A 21,169-nucleotide genomic window follows, 5' to 3' on the forward strand; every position below is an offset into this window, starting at 1 on the left:
CAGTCTGTAACTGGTCTTCTTACACTCTTGCGATTGTATTTCAGAGAGCAGAGGTTGTTTATTTCAAGGAAGTTCTGCTTATCAACTCATCCTTTTATAGATAGTGCCTTTGGTGTTGTATTTAACAAGTTCTGCCATACTGAAGGTCGTCAAGATTCCCCCCTATATTATCTTTGAGGCATTTTATAGTTTTCTGTTTGGGGTTTAGGTCTGTGGTTTCTTCTACTTGTTCTTAAGTTTCTCCTTTGTAAAATGAGAGTAAATCCTCTGCGTCTTTTTTATGCTTAAGTATCAACCAGCACTCCTATCCCAGGCTCAAGGGTGGTCATTTGTGGCTGATATTAGTAGAACCACAACACAGTAGTTAAAGGCAATGAACTTGGCTGCAGGTCTAGCACATTTTTTTGGCCTTTGCCTCATCAGCCCTCATAAAAGTTTTGGGGTTTTGTTTTGGTGGTGGTGGTTTTGCTATTGCATTGCCTTTTTATAGAATACCTTATTCTTTAAAGTGAGTTTTGGCTGATGTGACTTACAACACAATAAATGATTTCGGGGTCTTAAAGATGCAGACAGTTCCTAGGGTGGAAATTCCCTGACTTTGAGTTCGCTGTGGGACTCAAGCACACAGAATTTTCATCTGCTGCTTCTCACCCACATTTGGTGTTCAACCAAACACACCCATTTAGCAACCAAATGCTCATTTCAGTCCCTCCCTCCTCCGTCTTAACCAGCCCAGTCCCCGGAAGGATTACACCTGCTGTAAAATGCAGCCTCTGGTTATGAAAGTAATTAAGTATTGGGGAAAATAAGCAGAAAGACTTTGAAGTTACATAAAACTCCTCATTTATTTGTTTTTATTAAGGTTCTTAGAAATGACTTTGCCATCTTCGACTCTAACATTCTACACTTTGCTGAGACTCTTATATGTTCCTGGCTCAGAGTGAATACTTACTCAGTGAATAGAGAAAACACAGCCTTAAATGATCCAGAGAAAACAAGAAGAAAACAAGAAAAGCCAAAGGGAATAAACAATTAGTTGTGTGCTGTCCAGATTGCTAACAGTGGAATAATGACAAAAATGTTCTGAAGCTGGGAGCACTGTTGCTTTTAACCGGAGGCCGACTAAGATGGTGTGAAAGTAGAGGAAGCTCTGCAGTCAGCCTGGGTTTGGATCCTGACTGCCACTTACAGGCTGCGTGACACCCAGGGCTGGCTGAAGAACTCCATGCACAATGCGAGGGGGCAGGGGGAACCCTTGTTCAGAAAGCAGGGGGGGATAATGCCCTTAACAGCACCCAAACAAAACACGTTTTCCTTCCCTTTCCTTCCTTTTTTTTTTTTTTTTTTGCGTGTCATGGTGTTTTTAATGTTCTAAGGAAAGAAAAATTAAAATTTAATTATTAACATCAATTTTACTGGTCATTTTTGTTGTGCAATGCCACTTTTAAATCCACATGTAGGATCATTTAACTCCTGTGCACAATCACTGAGATTACACAATGTGTACTTCCTGGCAGGCACAGGCTTACATATTTCATTCTTACCAGAACAGTGGAGACATAACTCAAAACTAACTCAGCTCTTTTTATTTCACCTCGTGACACATGCGATTCTACCAACCTCAGCTTTCCCATAAGGAAGGAATTCCAGGCTTTTCTTCCGCATCATTATTTTCAGCATATGTGGACAGTTCATCCAGGGCAATGAGAAAGGACATGATGAGAGCCCTTGGCCTATTGTGTTTCTTAGAACACCATTGCTTCTTTTTGCTTTTGAAGACAGTTCTGGCTCTAACAAAGCATGGCCCCTCGGGGCTGTCAGATCCCCCCACTTAGTCACAGAGGTAACATGCTTACTGTGTCCTCACTTTGAGTCTTGCTAAACTTCCAATGCACCGGATCCACAGGGCGTCAGGCATGCTGTCTGTGAAGGGGCTGGCAAGGAAAGGTGGACACACATACTGCACACACGTTATACATGTCTGGTCTCGTGGGAATGCTTCATTGTCCCATTGCCCCATTTTCCCATTGGATTTTACTTGGAAAACACAAACTCAAAGGTGAAATTATTAATAACTTTAAGACAGTGGCAGGAGAAAATCAAAGCAAGCATGGTCCTTCTGAATGTGGGGTCCTGTGACACGACACAAGTCACATCCCATGAAGGTGGCCCTGCTGACATCTAATGGATTCTTAACTTCAAGGAACCTCTTTCCTCATCATAAAATTGAGCAATAATATGACCGAACCCATTGGTTGTTTTAAGTTCAAATGAAGCCCTGTTTGTGGTGTATGAAGTACCACACTTGGTACATAGCGTGCCTTTACTTAAAGTTCACTCTTTTCTTTTTTAAAGTTTGTTTGTTTGTTTGTTTATTTATTTATTTATTTATTTATTTATTTAGAGAGCGTGCACGCACGTGTGACTGGGGGAGGGATACAGAGAGGGAGAGAAAGAATCCCAAGCAAGCTCCACACTGTCAGCGTGGAGCTTGACATGGGGCTCAAACTCGCTAACTGTAAGATCATGACCCGAGCCGTAATCAAGAGTTGGACACTTAACCAACTGAACCACCCAAGCACCCCATATATTCTGAAACCACTTCGGACTACAGGGTGAGTCTTCAAATAAGATGGTTTTGTTGTTGGAAAAACTACCAAATGTGGAGGCAAGCCAGAGTCATGAAATGCAACTTCTAGAATTGAGCAGGGTGGAAAAAAAAAATTATAAGCCACAAATGCATTTTATTATCTCTGTTGAAACAATTCAGTGCCTGTTCAGATGCATAAGCAAATAAAATGTAGTGCCTTGAGGGCTTTGAAGAGCCAACTGGTTTTATAAAAATATGAAACATGGCTTCCAGTTCCACACCTCTTTTTACCTGTGGGCAGCTTGCTTCCTTGTGTCCAGGAGAGTGTCAGATGTCTGACATGGATACTAAAACTCGTTGCATCATGACATAGCATCTAGCAACTGGAAGGGGCCTAAGATAAAAAGCAAAGGCTTAACAAACGTATGTTATGAGGACCTGATGGAAAGAAGAGTGGCAATAAATCAGTTTTATTATTGCCATCATGTTGACTGGGTGCTGGCCGTGAGCTGTGCACTGTAGAAGCTTCCTCCTCTACAGCAAGGGCTTTGCCCGGCAGAGCTAATGCACAGGGAGCACTATCCCCATACTGCACAGACGTGTACTGTTCTGTAGCCATATTTCACCCTTGTAGAAACTCGAAGCATATACTTTCTGCATCTGCTTAAAGGGTCCTGCATAAATAAAGCCCCCTATATAGTCTGCAAATCAGAACACCCCAGAATTAATACTCTGTAGTCAGCATTTTCTTGATGAGGTGAGATACAGTGGTGTGCTTAGAGCCGGCCGGTGAATACTCGCTCGGGAATTTTGTGAGCCAGTTGTTAAACTACTTTAAAACAGTCCTTTCTCAACATTCATCATTTCCTAATTATTTCAGTTACATTTTACTATCATCTATGCTCTCGAAGGTGTTCACATCTGCCGTGGCTGATGGTGCAAATACTGTATGACAATAAGCTTCTGTGGATCTCTTCTCTGTGTTCAGTGGCCTCACCTTAGTAGTTTAAAACTGGCCATGACTGAAGGATGTACTCCAAGGAAATGGGAAAATGCCAAAATCAGCCCTCCACTTCCCACTTCTCTTTCCCAAGAGCCAGTTGTCAAACATTTATCAGCACATTACTAAGGAGGAATGAAATTGGCATAGAAGTTTCTTTTGGAAGATTTGTTACAAGCTCTATAGGCTCCTGTAGACCATTACAGAGCCAATTAGAAAGTGTACAAAAGGAAAAGGGGAAGGGAACGAACATTCTTGAAGCATCCGTGCCTGGCAGTGCATTAATTGACTTTCATATAGAGGTCAGTTAAAATCCTCTTAAAGGCTGGCTAAGCTGTGTGATGTTACCTCAGTCTTGCAGTTGAAGAAACTGGTCTTTGGTTTAATAACTTACCCACGTTGGTATGGTTAATAAGGGAAGAAACTTACATGGAAAAGTATTTGAATGTAGGTGTTTGTAACTCAACTCATTGTCTTTTCCCTATAGAATGGAAATTTGAATGTCTAGTGGAAATACTGTCATTAATGCTGTGGTAAGGTTTTTGCAAGTGTAATGAATGCTTTTTTTCCCCCTTTCATTCATGTGTATACAAGCATTGGAAGGCAGGTGCCCATTGGTCATGCAGAGGTTCTGCCCCGAGGAGGAGTAGTGTGTACGAAGTCCTGGGGCAGTGCAGGAAATGCTAAGGAATGTCTGAGAGGGATGCTGAAGCTGGCTCTTAAAAGGTGACGGGTCATTTCAAAGACATGCAGATGTGTGCCTGGCATCAGTCACGTGTGGCCCGGGGGTGACCCCAGGGATTAACATGTTGTGGTGCAGGTTGGTTTTGTTAGCGGTGACAGGATTATGAGATTGTGGTCAGACAGGCGTCAGCGGGTAGTCTGGGGCAGATTCCTGCCCAACCGCCTTGGAGGAGCATTTAGAATGCAGTGGCCCATTCTTACCGGCCTCCCTGGCTTTAGGCTCATTCACTGACCCTGGCAAGGCCAAGGGCAAGGGTGAATGGCCCAAGGGGGAGTGTCTGCAATGCAGTCTCAGCGGCCCTCCTCCTCTGATTTTGATTCAGGAAGTCACAGTGGGACCCAGGAAGTTTCCTTTTTAATACGCAGCTCTAGAGATTCTGGGATGGTACCAGGCCCTTGTTCTATAACTTCTGTGCTGTCTCCACCAGCAAGAAGAAAGCACCGGCACCTAATAATGATAATAGCTCTTCCTAGCTTTGGCAGAGGTTTAATCCAGTACCACCAGGCTCCACCATTGGCAAACTGAGGACCCAGACTTCCGAATACTTGCCAGTATATTTCCCTCAGGTGCATGGTGCCCTTAAGGGATGCTGCCCCGGTGCCTGGGATGCCACCTTGTGGTGATATGCTCTGCAGTCAGCTTCAGAAATACTGTGCCTTAAAGAGGGGACCACCTGTGCTCCCCAGAATATTTGGGACTCCATTGGAATGATTGTACAGATGCTACAATGTAGTAATTTTATTCTTCAGATTTCTCCTTCCCAATTTCTGCAGGATTCTCTTGGGCTACAGAACTTTAAAATACTCTGGAAGTAAAATCTGTGATCCGATCTATTTGGTATCATTAGATGACAGGGAATGCATTGTGAGTATCTGCCTCCAGTTACCCTTGCAACACAGGTAACGCGCTTCATTTTCGCACACCGTGGGTTCCTCTTTGGTGAAAAAAAAAAAAAGTTGGAGTCCTTGAGTCCTTGTAAGGTCTGTCCTGGCTTTTGTGAAAACTCCCTGGTCTCCAGGATGGAGGGAGAAAATACAACCACTGATTTCATGTTCTTTGGCTTTTCTAAGACAAATGGCATTGACATTGTAAGCCATGAACTCATGATTCTATTACTGTATTCACTTATTTTGGGGTTGAGGGAAAACCAAAATGTATTTTATGCATTGTATTAATTAGACTTAAAATAGCTCACTTACTTGTTTTCTTTAGTGTGAAGCCAGTTTTCTCAATTACCCTGTCTCCATCTAGAAAATGTGGTTTTCTTATATGACCTGCCTCCGTTTAGCGTCCACATCATAAAGCACAGTGAAATTACGTTCCTCCGGGTGCACAATTCTCAGTGGTTTCCACTGAGAGCTGATATTTTGTTTTCTTATAAAATGGGGACTGAAGTTTTTACTAAAATGAGGGGGGCATCCAAGTCAGAATGCTTTTCTAGCACCTAATGCAGTGTAAACACACAGTAGCCCACATGGCTTGCCTTGAACTTTACATTCTGAAGACAGCCAGAACATACTTGAGGGTGCATTCTTTTTTAAATTCAAAGTAATAACTCCACACTGCTGAGAGCTGAATTTGAGCTATAGATTTTTATCAAAGTCATCTGACATTTTAAATAAATTTTAGATTGGTGAATTCAGTGTTTCTGTGACAGAGATCATAAACGTTTTCCTTGTTCCAAAAGCAATATGAGGACTGTATATTTGTACTGTAGTTAATGCTGTGTTAAGTCAGTGTAATGTAGCTGCTGCAAACATTTGTAGAGCAGAGGAGAAAAAGCCTTTATTTAAATCTTGCCAAGAGCAGAAATAAAGTGAGCAAATGCACAGTGGAGTGAGAGAAAACATAAATATCCATACGGTTTTATTACCGTGGTGCCCTGGTGGTAGCATCTCCTTTAAGCTGCATGGAATATATGGTGCTGTTGCTGATAATTTTATGTCTGAGTGTGGGCCTCACAAGAGATGTTTGTTGAGTGAATCAATGTTGGATCAGTGCTCTCTTTTTCTATTAACAGAACTTTCACTTACCCAGCATGGAAATTAGGTACAGATAGCCTAAATGTAGTACTACTTGTAAATTTCCATAAGACTACGAAATAAAAATAATGAACATAAATTCTCTTTAATAGTGAAATGTTCGTGGCTGACGCAGGTACCATGAAGACAACTTTAGAAGTTATTTTCACCATAAGTCAGGCAGAGAAAGACAGATACCGTATGTTTTCACTCATGTGTGGATCCTGAGAAACTGAACAAAAGACCATGGGGGAGGGGAAGGGGGAACAAAAAAAGTTACAGAGAGGGAGGGAGGCAAACCTTAAGAGACTCTTAAATACGGAGAACAAACTGAGGGTTGATGGGGGGTGGGGGAGAGGGGAAAGTGGGTGATGGGCATTGAGGAGGGCACCTGTTGGGATAAGCACTGGGTGTTGTATGGAAACCAGTTTGATAATAAATTGTATTTAGTAAAAAAAAAAAAAAAAAAAAAAAAAAAAGAAGTTATTTTCACTAAATTATAGACTCGTGAAGGATAAGACAGTGTTGTATTGTCCTTTTGATCCCTACCACGTAGCACAGTGCCTGGCATATAATAAAGGCGTAATGCGTGCATTGTGTGTATATGATGTGGTGTGTGTGTGTGTGTGCACGTGTGTGTGTCTCCATCAAGGGTAGGTGGGCAGCTTACATGCCATGGCTTATTAACAAATTAGATAAAAGAGCTTTTTGCAGCCCAGAGAAAAGTTACAGCTGGAAGGAAGAGGGGCTGGGGCGAGTGGGGTTAGATGACCAGAGCATTTGTTTAGCATAGATACTGGACCAGAATTCATCAGAACGATTTATGATGCCTGTTGTCGTCCCAGAGACACAGTCTTCAGACAGCATCTTTCATCTCCTTTGAGGTGCTATTTTCCGGTGTCATCCTGGTTGCTTTAAACTCCTATTCTGATAATTTTGCCATGACTCCGGTCTCACCCTTCCCTCCCTCTGTACTTTTCTGTCCCTGCCATGTCAGGAGTGGGGCTGGTCGGTCCCTCTCCAGGGCAGATCTGGGTTTCTGGCGTCTGGCAGCGATGCCTTGTTTGTAAACTTCTGGTCCTGCTGGAGCCCTGCAGAAGTTTTGTGCCATCCGTCAAGGCTGGGTGCATGTGGACGCAATATTATTTTCACATCTCTCCCTTTTTCCTCATTCCATCTATGACCAAATAAACTTCCAGAAGTCATAGTGCTAAGTTCCCATTTGCCAACTGTGTGTGGTTGAGTTTTAGCTAAAATTGTCTACTGACTCTGATGGGGAGGCTGAAACCACTGCATTTTATTTATGTCATTAGATGTGATAAAGACATTAAAATTATAGTGTTTCTCCCAAGTTCTTGATAGTATATTTCATAGAGGCCAGCGTTTCCGTATCATGGTGTGTTTGGGGATTAAGTAACAAGGGGTTTGATCTTTGTGAAGAGGAGATATTGTGTATCTCTGCCCTTACCCAAACCACAATACAGGCGCGCAGATTCCCAGCTGCCCTACCCCTCACAGCTCCTATTTTTCCACTTGAAATGCACCCGGCCCCCAACTACCTAATTCTTGCCACCCATTTGTTCTCAGTTTAAATTTTACTGCCACCGTATGATCCGCCCAGGCTCCCCAACCTAAGTTAGGCCCCAAAGTCTTTTGTCTTACAGTCCCTCCTTCATTTCCGCACCTTGTTCCTGGAGTGGCTGAGAACTTCCTATGTGCCAGGCACTGTCTAGGGAGTGAGGAAAGACAGGTCCCCCTCGTAGAGCTTACAGCCTGTTGGAGAAGGATAGCATTAAACAAACAACATAGCAGGTGGAGAGCAGTACCAAAAGTGAAGACAGAGCCAGCTGAGAGAGGTCGGGAGGAGGAGTATTTCAGGGAAAGCCCTTCTGAGTAGAGCAGAGACTTACATAAAAACTGGGAGGAAGGCAGGTCAGCTTCTAGAGGATGGCCCCAGGCAGAAGGAAGGGCCCAGGCAGGGCCCCAGCCCTGCAACAGGTGGGAGCTGAGTGTGCAGGAAGCTGTAGGGGCCAGGAGGATGGAGGAAGGCAAAGGGAGCAGTGGTGTGAAATGAGGACAGCAAGGGGCACCTGTGTCAGTTAAGCCTCTGACTCTTGATTTCGGCTCAGGTGATGATCTCATGGTTTGTGAGTTCGAGTCCCGCATCAGGTCCCATGCTGACAGTGTGCAGCCTGCCTGGGGTTCTCTCTCTCCCCCTCTCTCTCTGCTCTTCCCCCACTTGTGGTTGTGCTCTTTCTCTCCCAAAAATAAGTAAACTTAAAAAAAAGTGAGGTCGGGGTGCCTGGGTGGCTCTGTCGGTTGGGTGTCCCGACTTCAGCTCAGGTCATGATCTCACAGCTCATGGGTTCGAGCCCCACATCGGGTTCTGTGCTGACAGCTCAGAGCCTGGAGCCTGCTTCGGATTCTGTGTCTCCTCTCTCTGCCCCTCCCCTGCTCACACTCTGTCTCTCTCTCTCTCTCTCTCTCTCTCTCTCTCTCAAACATAAATATTTTTTAAAAATTTTAAAAGATGAGGTCAGCAAAAGAAGTGGAGGCATACCACATACGGGAAGTAAGGGGGGAGGGGCGATTGACAGCAGGTAACTGGCTACATTAAATTCCCATCATAAGAGTTTCTTTCTGTGGCCTGGAGCACGCACAGAGGGAAGGCAGGGTGCCAGCAGGGACACCGGTTCCAGGGCTGTTGCACTGGTGCAGGCGAGAGGTGGTGTGGACCACTTTGGGGAGGCAGAGAAGGCAATCAGTTGTGCGAGTGCAGGTATGTTTTAGGATTGGGTCTGTCTAGGTCAGGTCAGGGCTGGTGGTTGGGATTGGATATAGGTTTAAGTGGAAAGAAGAAGCAAGAGTAACACCAAAGTCTTTGACCCAGGCAGCCCGGCGAATGGCCATGCTGGTTACTGGATGGGGAAAGGCTAAGGGAGGAGTAGAGAGTAACAGGTGTTTGGTATGGACACATGAAGTTCGAGATTGCTAGGAAGCACAGAAGGGGGGTAGTTGGTTATATATAGGCTTGCGGTTCAGAGGAGAAACCAACACGATGGATATAAATGTGGGCGGCACCAGGAGATAGAAAACGTAGCACAGTTGTATCCGTACACTTATGTAGCAGGTGTGTATGTTGAGTCCACATCCAGAAGTGTTCAAGAAATGGAAATTTATCTCAATGCAACTTAAGCTGTATTTTGAGACCCCATTCCACCCAGTGTTGGAAAATCAAACTACCAATTCAGCCAACCTTTTCTAGTTGAGTAAATTAACCAAAGTTGACATTAACGTGGGTGATTTAGGTTCTTTTTTTTCCCTCTTCTGACTTAGATAGCTTCATGACTTCAGGGAAATTGTCTAGTCCTTAGCATGCAGGTGCATGCATTTGGGCTGGCTGGGCTTGAACTACCTGCCTGGCCTTCTGCCTTGCAGTACATTATAGTACAGCACCCTCTACTGTCCCCCTTCCATCTTGTGCCTGTGCCACACGTCCCCTCTGGGTCTGTGGATTCTGTCTACTTTGGAGGCCACAGTTGGTTGACATTAGAAACCATCTTCGGGGGCCCTGGCCAGTGCCCAGTTGTTCTGTTTCAATTCCCACTCTCCTTTTCCATCAGTTCAGAGATCTTTCCAGTCTCCCTTTGGACAAGAGAAAACGGACTCAGCAAGTATTCTTCCCAGTTTTTGTCCTGCCCTTTCCCACCCCTTGAAATACAGCTTTTGAACTTTATTTATTTCTTTAATATTTTTTAGTGTTTATTTCTTTTTGAAAGAGAGACAGACAGAGTGTGAGTCAGGGATGGGGAGGGGAAGCAGAGAGAGAATCCGAAGCAGGCTCCAGGCTCAGAGCTGTCAGCACAGAGCCTGATGCGGGGCTCAGACTCATGAACCGTGAGTGAGATCATGACCTGAGCTGAAGTTGGATGCTTAACCAACTGAGCCACCCACGTGCCTCTATTTATTTATTTTTTAATTTAAATTTTAGTTAGGGGGTGGCTCAGTTGGTTAAGCATCCACTTCTTGGTTTCGGCTCAGGTCATGATCTCATGGTTTCTGGGTTTGACCCCCACATTGGGCTCTTGTGCTGACTGTGTGGAGCCTGCTTGGGATTCTCTCTCTTTCCCTCTCTCTGCCCCTCCCCTGATCACGCAAAATAAATACATTGAATTTATTTAATTAATTTATTAATTTTAAAATAATAAATACTAAAATAAATTAATTTTTAAGAACTTTAGTTAACATACAGTGCAATTTTGGCTTCAGGAGTAGAATTCATTGATTCATTACTTACATATAACATGCAGGCTCATCCCAACAAGTGCCCTCCTTAGTACACCTCACCCATCTGTCCCATCCCCCACCCACCTCTCTCCATCTAATCAAAATAAGTCATTTAGCTTTTGGACTTTAAAGGCAAGAATTGACATCACCGCCTTCTGGTTCCTTTGTGACAATTTTCCTTTGGGCACTAGAGGTCTTATGTTAAAAATTTTTTTTAAATGTTATTTATTTTAGAGAGAGACAGAGACAGAGCACAAGTGGGGATGGGGCAGAGAGAGAGGGAGACACAAAATCCAAAGCAGGCTCCAGGCTCTGAGCTGTCAGCACAGAGCTTGACGCGGGGCTTGAACCCACAGACCTCGAGATCATGACCTGAGTTGAAGTTGGACACTTAACCAACTAAGCCACCCAAGCACCCCTGTTTTATGTGTAGCATCCTCCCTCCCACTCAAAATCTCCTCCTTTAGCGGTAGCTGCTGAGGTCACCAGGAAGGTCACAGGGTAAAAAGGAATGTGGTAAAAAAAAAAAAACAGTTAAGACTACACAGTATCTTGCAAGATTTGTATACCTGATTTCTGCCTTTCCTGTCCTATAAGCTCAGGGGAGGGGACAGATTATATTTGATTTCCTCCACATGGTAGACACAGGACCCAGTGTGTAGTAGGTGCCCAGTTACCTGTAGAACGAATGAATGAGTGAAGTAATGTTAAGACCAACACTGTGTTCGTAGGTACACGTGTGCTCAGATACAAAAAAACATTTGTGCTGCTGTTCCCAGGGGAACCATAACTCAGTTGACTGGCCATGCCTGGGGTGTATTGGCATTTAGAAGATGTTATAAGGGTGAGCTAATCCTTAGAATTAGAAACTTCAGAAATTATTCCATAATCTGGAATTTTTTCACTGGCTTTGGAAATGGAACCTGGAGAAGCATACTAGAGAGGAAACATTTGAATCATACCTAGGTTATTTTTTCTTTAAGTTTATTAATTTTAGATTGAGAGCAAGCAAGCAGAGAAGGGGCAGAGAGAGAGAGAAACAGAGGATCCGAAGCAGACTCTGTGCTGACAGCAGATAGCGCGATGCAGGGCTCGAACTCACAAACCTGGAGATGGTGACCTGAGCTGAAGTTGGATGCTTAACCCAGTGAGCAACCCAGGGGCCCCACCCAAGTTATTCTTAAGTGCACTGGGGACCTTCTTTGTTTGTTTGTCTGTCTGTTTTTTTGTTTTTTTGTTTTTAAGTAGGCTTAACCCAGCATGGAGCCCAACATGGGGCCCAAACTCAGGACCTTGAGATCAAGACAGGAGCTGAGACCAAGAGTCAGACACTTCACTTCCTGAGCCACCCAGGTGCCCCTGGGGTCCCTACTCTGGAGTCTCATCCCAGCTTCTCAGACTTTTCCATTAGGGAGAAGAACACTGAGCTCTGGAAGGTCAGAGGGCAGAGCTGAAAGCTCTACCGAGAAGTTTCTTTGAAGTCTCATATTTTATGTTAAATTCAAGTTCATTTATATTTGACAACATAATATGTATATGTGTTTTAATATGAAAGTTAATGCATTTCAAAGATATGCTGCCTTCTTCTGCTACTTCTGTGGAAAATATTTCCTATCATAAGAACTTGGTGTTAGGGCATTCACAACTTGCCTTTTCTCTTGTTTTAATAGTTTCATTCTTAAAACCAAACTTTAGGAGTGTTAAGGCTACATTACTAAAGCCACTAAATAGCCTTACAAGGCAAACTGTTGTCATTTTTACTTGCCCAGAAAAGTGTTCACCAGTCTACGATTTTCACTGGCAATTCTTCATCTGCCAAGGTGATTTTTATCTTTTTATTTACACATATATTATGGGACAAAAAAAATAAACTAGGATAACTTTGACATAATGAAATCTAAGTATTTATGATTCCTTATATCATGGACACTGAATGAATTTGTAGGACATTGAGTTTTAAATGTTCCTACTAACACATTTTTCTTGGGCATTTTCAACAACCCTAGGAGGTAAGGAAAATGCACATCATCATTGTCCTCATTTTGACTGCTTGCAGTTTTACCAGGTACTGTCCTGGCTCCCACACGGGTTAACAATGGGACTTTTAAGTCACCTCCCTGGGACTCATGTTTCTTATCCATAAAATGGGCTTCACCATAGTTCCCAGATGGTAGGATTTGAGAGACACTGACATAACTGTTCAGCATTTTGCAAGATACCACAAATGTCAGACAGATGGAGGTTAAATTATATGCGTTACAGATAGTCATGCATAACTTGTGGCCTGGGTGTGGGGAACAAATTGGATTGCCAGTCCCCCACATTGCTTCCCCCAACTGTCAAATCTAGACTTTGGGCCAGCTTAGTTTGGTTCTACCAAGATTCATGCCATTATCCTTGTCCCTCAGTGGACTGGGAACTCCTCTATAGAATTAAGAGGTGGAGTAGAGAACACAGGACTCAGAGACTCCATCTTCTCAGGTAGTTAGGAGTAAACAAGATGGCAGCCATAAGTGCTTAAGGCAGAGCCTGGGGCCACAGGGCATAGCTGTTTTTAGATACTTACAACCTACGGTAGCAACAATAGAAACTTTATTTGCATATTCTCATTAAAATCTGTTATTCTGTATCAGTCTGTTAAAGTCAGGATTATTTTCATCTTCATATGATGAAGCTGAGGCTCCAAGAGCTAAAGTAACTTGCCCCAAATCACATAGCTAGAAAGAGTGCGGGCCAAAATCTCATTGCTTTTGTATGCTTTCATAAATCATTACAGCTGTAAGTTATTCATTGCTGGATTGATGATGTTGTCACATGAGAGTCTTAACCAAAGCTGGAATCCAGGCTGGAATCTAAACGTTAGATTTATACTTTGTGCTAACAGAGGAAGCAGGGGTTATTAGCCAAAGAGATTAGGAAGTAGAGATGTAAATATAAACACAATTAGTGATTTCTCTTATTTTTACAACTCTTATTACAACTTTTATTTTTATAACTTTTGTTATGTGTAAAATTATGTTTAAATATGTTCAAAACACAAAATACATAAGTTAGTTTATATACTCAGATTTAATACCTATTAATATTCTGCCTTACTACTTTGAATCTTTTCTTTATAAGAAAGGACATTTTTTAAAGTTTTTTTTATTTTTTTTAATTTTGTTTTAACGTTTATTTATTTTTTAGACAGAGAGAAACAGAGCATGGATGGGGGAGGGTCAGAAAGAGAGAGACACAGAATCCAAAACAGGTTCCAGGCTCTGAGCTGTCAGCACAGAGCCCAACGCGGGGCTCGAACCCACAAACCGCGAGATCATGACCTGAGCTGAAGTCAGACTCTTAACCAACTGAGCCACCCAGGCGCCCCCATTGTTTACTTATTTTTGAGAGAGAGACAGACAGACAGAGAGTTGAGTGGGGGAAGGGCAGAGAGAGAGAGAGACACACACAGAATCTGAAGCAGGCTCCAGGCTACGAGCTGTCAGCCGAGAGCCCGACGTGGGGCTTGAACCCACGAACGGTGAGACCATGACCTGAGCCTAAGTCGGACGCTTAACCAACTGAGCCACCCAGGTGCCTCAAGAGAGGACATTTTTGAGCAATGATGCAAGCACCCTCCCTCCCACTCAAAATCTCAGTCCTCCTTCCTCGGTGGTCACTGCTGAGGTTTGTACTGGCATTTTATAACCCTCCAGAAATGATTAAGACTCTTGTGAGTTTGCTTCTGCAGCTTCTGTTTCCCCCCCAGCATTATTCTTGAGATCCACCTGTGCTGATCTATGGAGACGGATCTAAAGCAGTTAGCTTTTTTTTTATGATCCGTATTTGTTAAGATGTGGCTCTTGCCATAGAAAACACTCTTTTTCCCCTGATAGGCAAAACCAGTGCCCTGGTTTGAAGTTTTCTGAAAGGGAATTCTTCTAAGCACACTCTCTTCCTGGGCTCTGGTGAGAGCCTCAGTGTCTGGACTGAAGAGACATGTTGGAATTTGCACTCTTGGTGTTCAAGATTTTAAATCTTAATTTCCCCAAGAACTTCATTCAATTCCCCCAAAGGCAGAGTCTCCTGGGATACATATTCAGCCTGACATTAAGTTTAATAACTATTTGTTGAGTAACATGAATTACAATAAGCTAACACGATGAGCCCCAAAGAAGATACTTCTTGGGCATTCAGCCCCTGATGGGTTCTGCTTTTTGTGACGGAGACACCAGAGACAGGGCTTTATTTAGGCAGGGTCTGGGCCATGCTTATTAGCTGGAGTCCCCTGCTTGTGCTGATCTCAACGAGGGCATGTCCTTTTGGGGCCACTGAAAGAGAGGGATACCTACTGGTGAGCCTTTATGTGTTTACGCATGGGACCAATATTCATACAGTGAAATCCATGCTGGTTATACCACTTTTTTGCTTTTACAGGATTTCAAAACCTGGACTGAAATCATATTTATGTAGCTTTCCCTTTGGGCCAGGCACTGTGCCAGTCAAGTCACACGCAGCGCCTGACTCATTCATCTCACAGAGCAGTGGTGATCGAGGCAGTGTTATGACTCACACTGGATGAAGAAACTGAGGCTCAAAGGATTTATACAAAATAACAGAGCCGGCAAGGATCTGAACAGGCTGTCTGACCAAAGGGCTTTCCAGTCAACCATACGTTGCCTTTCCTTCTCAGTGTGGAATCATCAATGTCACTGTGCAACACTGTGTAGACCAGAGATGGTGGCCCTGATGTGCCCCTGATTGGTGCCGGCACCCTCTTGCCATCACACATGCATCCACTGCCAGTCCATATTGATGCTCTGACCCCTGTGGGGACAGGAAGGCATGCTTTTCCTATGAAAGAGTGGCTTCCACTGGTCCAGAGGCCTCCTTGGGAGAGCCACCTGCTGACCACCTACACTTTGACCCAGAAGCCCAGTTACATTGGAGGAAGCAGAGTGTAACCTTCAAGTCTCAGTGGCAGGTATGCAACATTTCATCTTCTTGACTACTAAACATCAGTGCTGAAGCTAATTTACAGCTTCAATCATGAGCCTTGGCATATTATTGGTATAAAGTGTAAATATTTGAATGCTAATTATCGTAAAACAAACAGGCCACTGTGTCCAAAGCAGATGAATGCTGTTTCAGGAAGCCAGCAGACCCTAGCGGTAGGCAGCTTGTGTTGTCTCTGCACAACCAATAATAGACGTCTGGAATCATTTCCACCTCCCTCTGCCCCAACAGCACCTGCCACCTCATAGCAGAAAGTTCTGAAAGCTAAAAGCTGCCCAGAGTGGCTCACATATGGGAGTCCTTGCCTTTTAAACTATTTCCCATCTGCCCTGCCACTTGAGGAAAAATCTTGTATTGCTGAAATTATTTGCTCAGAAAGAGAATACCATCGTCTTAATAAGATTGGCCACCCTTGTTCAGCCGGAGCCCAACAATCCTGGTCACCTGTTTTTGCACCATGCAAATTCTCATCCCAGGTGCACTTAGCCCAGTTGTTCCACTGGCTGGAGGTGACTGACTCCCTTCCAAACCAATGTGTGCTTCAGTGTCCAAACCTACTCCCCCGCATCTTTAGTCCATTTCGTTCCTCTCTACATTCACTTATCCTGGGACAGAGACCCAAGCAGTCAGAATTGTGGTCTTCCTACCTAGATAACAAATTCCTTGAGATCTTAGACCTTCCCACCTGTAGCTGGAAATGTTAGTGAACTGGCAGCCTGTTTTGACTGGGCGAAATCCACATGGTTGGCGTGCCCAGGCTAAGCTGTCTCTAGTAATGGCCAAGCAGGTGGATTCTGGGGAGGTGTTGATTCCAAGGCCTATACCTGGGAAGATCAGTTTCTCCAGCAGACAAAAGCGTGTTAGGGAAGACGGGATGTCAGGTGGTCTGGTCAGTGTAGGGAGCTAACCTGAAATTTGGCATAATACTTTCTGGCAGAGAGAAAAAAAAATCTCATTAAAATTTCAAGCATGGTGGGGGCGCCTGGGTGGCTCAGTTGGTTGAGTGTCCGACTTCGGCTCAGGTCATAATCTCACACCTCGTGGGCTCGAGTCCCGAGTCAGGCTCTGTGCTGACAGCTCAGAGCCTGGATCCTGCTTCAGATTCTGTGTCTCCTTCTCTGCCCCTCCCTGACGCGTGGTCACACACTATCTCTCTCTCAAAAATAAATACACATTAAAAAATTAAAAAAAAAATACAATACATTTTCAGGCATGGTGCGACATCCCCTGGTTTCATTGTACAGTTGGTACAAAAAGGGGTTTGGAACAGTGTACATGATGGGGACCACTTAGAGCTTCGGTTTCTCCATATGCCGAATGAGAATAACAATGTTGACTGTAGAGTTTGATACAAGGATTACACCAGGAATGAAGCATTTAAATGAGACAGTACAGATGAGGGGCTTTGCACAGGGCCCAGCACGTGGTAGGCGTCTGCTGCATGGCAGCATCTGATACTGTCGCTGCTCGTTCATTCCATCTCCCTGACCACTCCTGTGACTGCTGTTCCTTACATTCTGTTCCTTACATGCTGTTCTTAAGCCAACCATACGACAACTGGTTAAATGTGTAGAGAGCCACCCACACACTCCCGCTGGCCTGGGAAGGACAGCAAGCGGTGGGGCCCCTCCCGCCTGTCCCACCCAGGAGTCTGCCTCCGGGCGGTCCTGCTCATTTTATTTTATGAATTGCAGTCATTCACTTCATTTATTTAAAACATTAATCGGGAACCTTCCATGGGGCCACCTACACTGGTTTCCTGGGAATATAAGACTGAATCTGATACGGTCCCACCCTCAGGCAGCTCCCACTGTCCCCCTCTGAGATTACTCAAGATACCACATTTTAAATCAACCAGAAGCCATGGCACTGGTTTTTTAAACTCAGGCCTTTGCCAAGCGAGCTCATTTGGGTCGGCTGGCCCTAGCATAACTGCGTCCTTCCTCCCACAGGAGATGGTGACATCTATCGTGGAGTCCAGCGGCTCCTGGTCACAAGGATACTTGCCCTGAGCCAAGCTGCCTCAACCTCAGGGCGCCCAGTGCACCTGCAGGGCTGCCCTTGTAGGACGATGAATCAGCAGTTCGGCCGGGACCATTAGAAAAGGGGCCGGCCCTCCCACCACCAGGCCCCACTGACCAGGCTGACCTCCTTCTTTCTGCTCTTCTGGGCATTAGCTTCAGAATGGGCTGAGACCGGAGTGAGAAAGAATGAAAGAGCGGGCCCTCCGTGTCATGCATGTAGCAGTCTGGAGGCTTTCTTACATTTATAGAAAATGAAAAGAAAGAAAAGGGGTTATTTGTGAAAGGAGCCAATGGGGTTGTGAAGAGAGAGAAGGATTCCAGCTGGGGGTGGTACCTCCCTCTTTTCTGCAGACTTGAGTGTTTTCTTGGGTATGTGACAAGAGCTAATTTTGGAAAAACGAATCTTGAAAGCAAATGTCTCCTGACGGCTACTAAGATACATGAGTAACTCACTATAGCTCACATCCTAAATCTTCTTTATTATTTCAATGTTAAAATAAATACTTAGATTTAAGATTCTTCAGACAACTTCGACACACAAAAAAGACACGAGTGTTTCTCCGACCAACAGAAAACCCGGCCAGATGGCAGTTGTAACAGAGACCCATCCATCAAAGTGTGTTACAGAATACTCTCCATTCAAGGAAACGGGTGATCAAGCCTGTCAACCTGAGGGCTTATGAGAGGGACATCATTGAAGTGGCAAAGGCCAGAATTAACTTCTCTCTACCCTTAAACAAAATGGGAAGCTAGCCCTCTTAACACTTAGCTGCACTGTAATGTTCATCTGCAGCTTGCGTTTCCTCACGTCATCTGACCACTTGTAATGAATTGTGCCTTTTGGAAAATGTGATTTCTCCCTCAACAATTTGAAGGAGGATTATTAACACTCTTTTGTATTATTTTCAACATCCTCCGTGCAGAAACGTGGCTCATTTCTTTGAGAATTAGTATCTGAGGGGCACCGAAATTCCTGAACAAGTGGAATAATCAAAATAATTTCTAGCAGCCGGTCATTGTGTTTTGTTTGTCTATGATCATTGCTTTAGTGTTACCCTGTTAAGTTTCCTAGAGGCCTGGCTAGAAAGGCAATAGGAATTGGGAGAAAAGTGGGAAGAGAGAAAAGTAGTTCAAGTGGGCAGAGAATGTCTACTTGGCATGTAGACCTTAGCGCGGCTAAGGTAGTAGGTCATAATGTTATTACAATCGCTTTGGAGAGGGGGCACCTGGGTGGCCCAGTTGGTTAACCTTCTGACCCTTGATTTCAGCTCAGATCATGATCTCACCGCTTTGTGGGTTTGAGCCCCACATCGGGCTCTGTGCTGACAGTGCAGAGCCTGTTTGAGATTCTCTCTGTCTCTCCATCTCTCTCTGCCCCTCCCCCACTTGCACTGTCTCTGTCTCTCGCTATGGAGAGAGGGCCACGCCACACAAACGATGCTTATAATCTTGCCAGTTCTCTTCCCAGGGGAAAACTGGCAGGGACTGAACTGCCGCAGTCACTAAAATCACCCCCGACAAAGCACACGTGAACGTAGGATTAGGTAGCACTTTGTCATTGGCACCTGGGAACGGATGATTTGCCTGATGTAGCTCTTAAATCTCCCCGATGTGATTTATATCACACCAGCTAATGATGGGAAATAGCAATGAGTATACGTTACTTTGTTTAAGCTACTTTATTATATTTTAAATATACCACGTTAGAGGAAAAAAATGTTTTTTTTCTTTTTCTGTTGCTTAGCTGAACATTTCTTCCTCTGGCTGAATGGTCATTTTGAGGAGAATGAGCAATGGACAGAACATTGGTGATGTCCTCCGCCTGTCTTTGACTGGATTTTTATAAAGATGCTGGGGACTGGGCCCCATGATCCGTAAAATGATGTGTGTAGCGTTTTGCTGGCGGAGGATTTGCTGTTGCCTTGAGATTTAATCATTTTGGAGAAGGTTCCCTTAATTGGCAGCAGAAGGTTTGCAGCGACAGAGGTTGCGGGGAAGCTTTTGGATTATTAAAAGTTCAGCCTAATCATGAGTTGAGACCGTGATCCCCCTCCTTTCTATTATTACTGTGCATCTGAAGCCACGAAATCGTACCTAATGAAAAATCATCATTATTGCATTGGGCTTCCCAGTGCTTGCATGGTGCCCAGAGGGCTTCACAAATCCCACCTTTCTGCTTCCTGACAAAGTGGGCAGAGACAACAAGAGCTGCCCCAGGGTCCTGGCCCCATGGCAGTGCCTTCTCCTCTGCTTTTCCCTTTTAGGCTTGCCTTCTGACCAGAGAGCTCCTGTCATGATTCTGCCTCCCTTCCATGTCTGTCAGCTCCCCAAAATTAAAAACAAAATGTCTTGGCCTGCTTCGGTTGGGAACGAGGCGTTTTCTAAATAAGGAAGTCTGTATGCCTAATACCCCAGCTCTGCTGCTCTGAAGCAGCTCAGGGTCACCTGGCATGGGGGTGGGGCCCTCAGCTCCAAACCCCACGGCCAGAGGTTTCTAGGCCCTCCCCAAAGGATCAAGGCTTCCTCCTCATCATTTTACACACAGCAACCCTGTGCACAGCCCTCCCCTTCTGACTTGCTGTTTTAAAAACAGTCTCTCAAGCAAATGTTGGACAAAGACATCTCCACTTCCCCATTCTTCAGCAAGCCACCGACTGTGTGCCCAGAGCTGTTGCTCAACGAGAGGCAACCACGTAATGAGGACTTCTACCTGAAGCAGAAAGACTGCCTTTTAAATTAGCAACTACAGCCTTGCTGTGGCAGAATAATCTCTCTGGTCTTTGTCCAGGGGTTCCTGGCATGGGGCTGCCAAAAGCCTTGCAATTTCCTGAGTGGCAGGAATATCTTTGTTATGTTCATGAGGTGACTCTTGGTGGGTTCCTGCCGAGCTTCAGGATGGAGGCTGGTCACCAGAAAGACGAACTGTGTGTTCAGACGGTAGGGGGAAATCTCTGGATGCCAGGGCTTGGTGGAAGTTCATGGTTCATGAACATAGTGGTGTCTGGAGAGTGATGTTCTCTGACACCACAGAGAGAGGGATCCACCCTGCAAGACCTCGAGCCATGTGTATACCTTACAAAACCTCGGTAATCGTTAGTACAGGGCTCTTGTAGTTCATTCTGGCAAATTATGGAACCCGAGGGGGTGCCATGGGAACCTCCCAGATTGCTAGCCAAAGAAAGGGTCCTAAGTGCATGTGGCCTGGGGTTCCCACTTCAGGCTGGTGTCCGAGGTGGAGGCAGTCTTGTGGGACTGAGTGCTAACTCCAGAGCTTGGTGTCAGAATGGTATTGCAGTGTACTCATCTGGGGTAAGGGCAGAGTAACCGGCATTAAGGGTGATTTTCCGATTTCCTAATAGAAATGTTGAAATACTGGAAATAGCATCTAGATCCTCAGCTTGGGCAGCACAGCTTGAAGCACAGGCTCCCGAGAAAACAAGTTTAGAGAGATCATGTGGTAGACGCTACTCAAAGCGGGTCCCCAGACTGCGTGTGCACATCTGCAAA

The 21,169-nt window shown here is 44.7% G+C and overlaps 1 protein-coding gene across 4 annotated transcripts in view; it reads left to right on the forward strand.

Annotated features, from left to right (window-relative positions):
* Positions 1–21,169, forward strand: part of ST6GAL2 (ST6 beta-galactoside alpha-2,6-sialyltransferase 2) — an 80,505-nt gene that overhangs the window by 17,938 nt on the left and 41,398 nt on the right. The window contains exon 1 of one of the 4 annotated variants that reach the window (XM_019428481.2): positions 15,287–15,606. The exons of the other annotated variants lie outside the window; for them this stretch is intronic. The gene's annotated coding sequence lies outside the window, so the exon portion shown is untranslated. Of the gene's footprint in view, positions 1–15,286; positions 15,607–21,169 lie in introns of those variants that run through there. 4 annotated transcript variants of the gene reach the window in all.

This window comes from Panthera pardus, unplaced genomic scaffold, assembly GCF_024362965.1.
Source record: "Panthera pardus isolate Hobbes unplaced genomic scaffold, ASM2436296v1 HiC_scaffold_25, whole genome shotgun sequence".
NCBI lineage: Eukaryota > Metazoa > Chordata > Mammalia > Carnivora > Felidae > Panthera > Panthera pardus.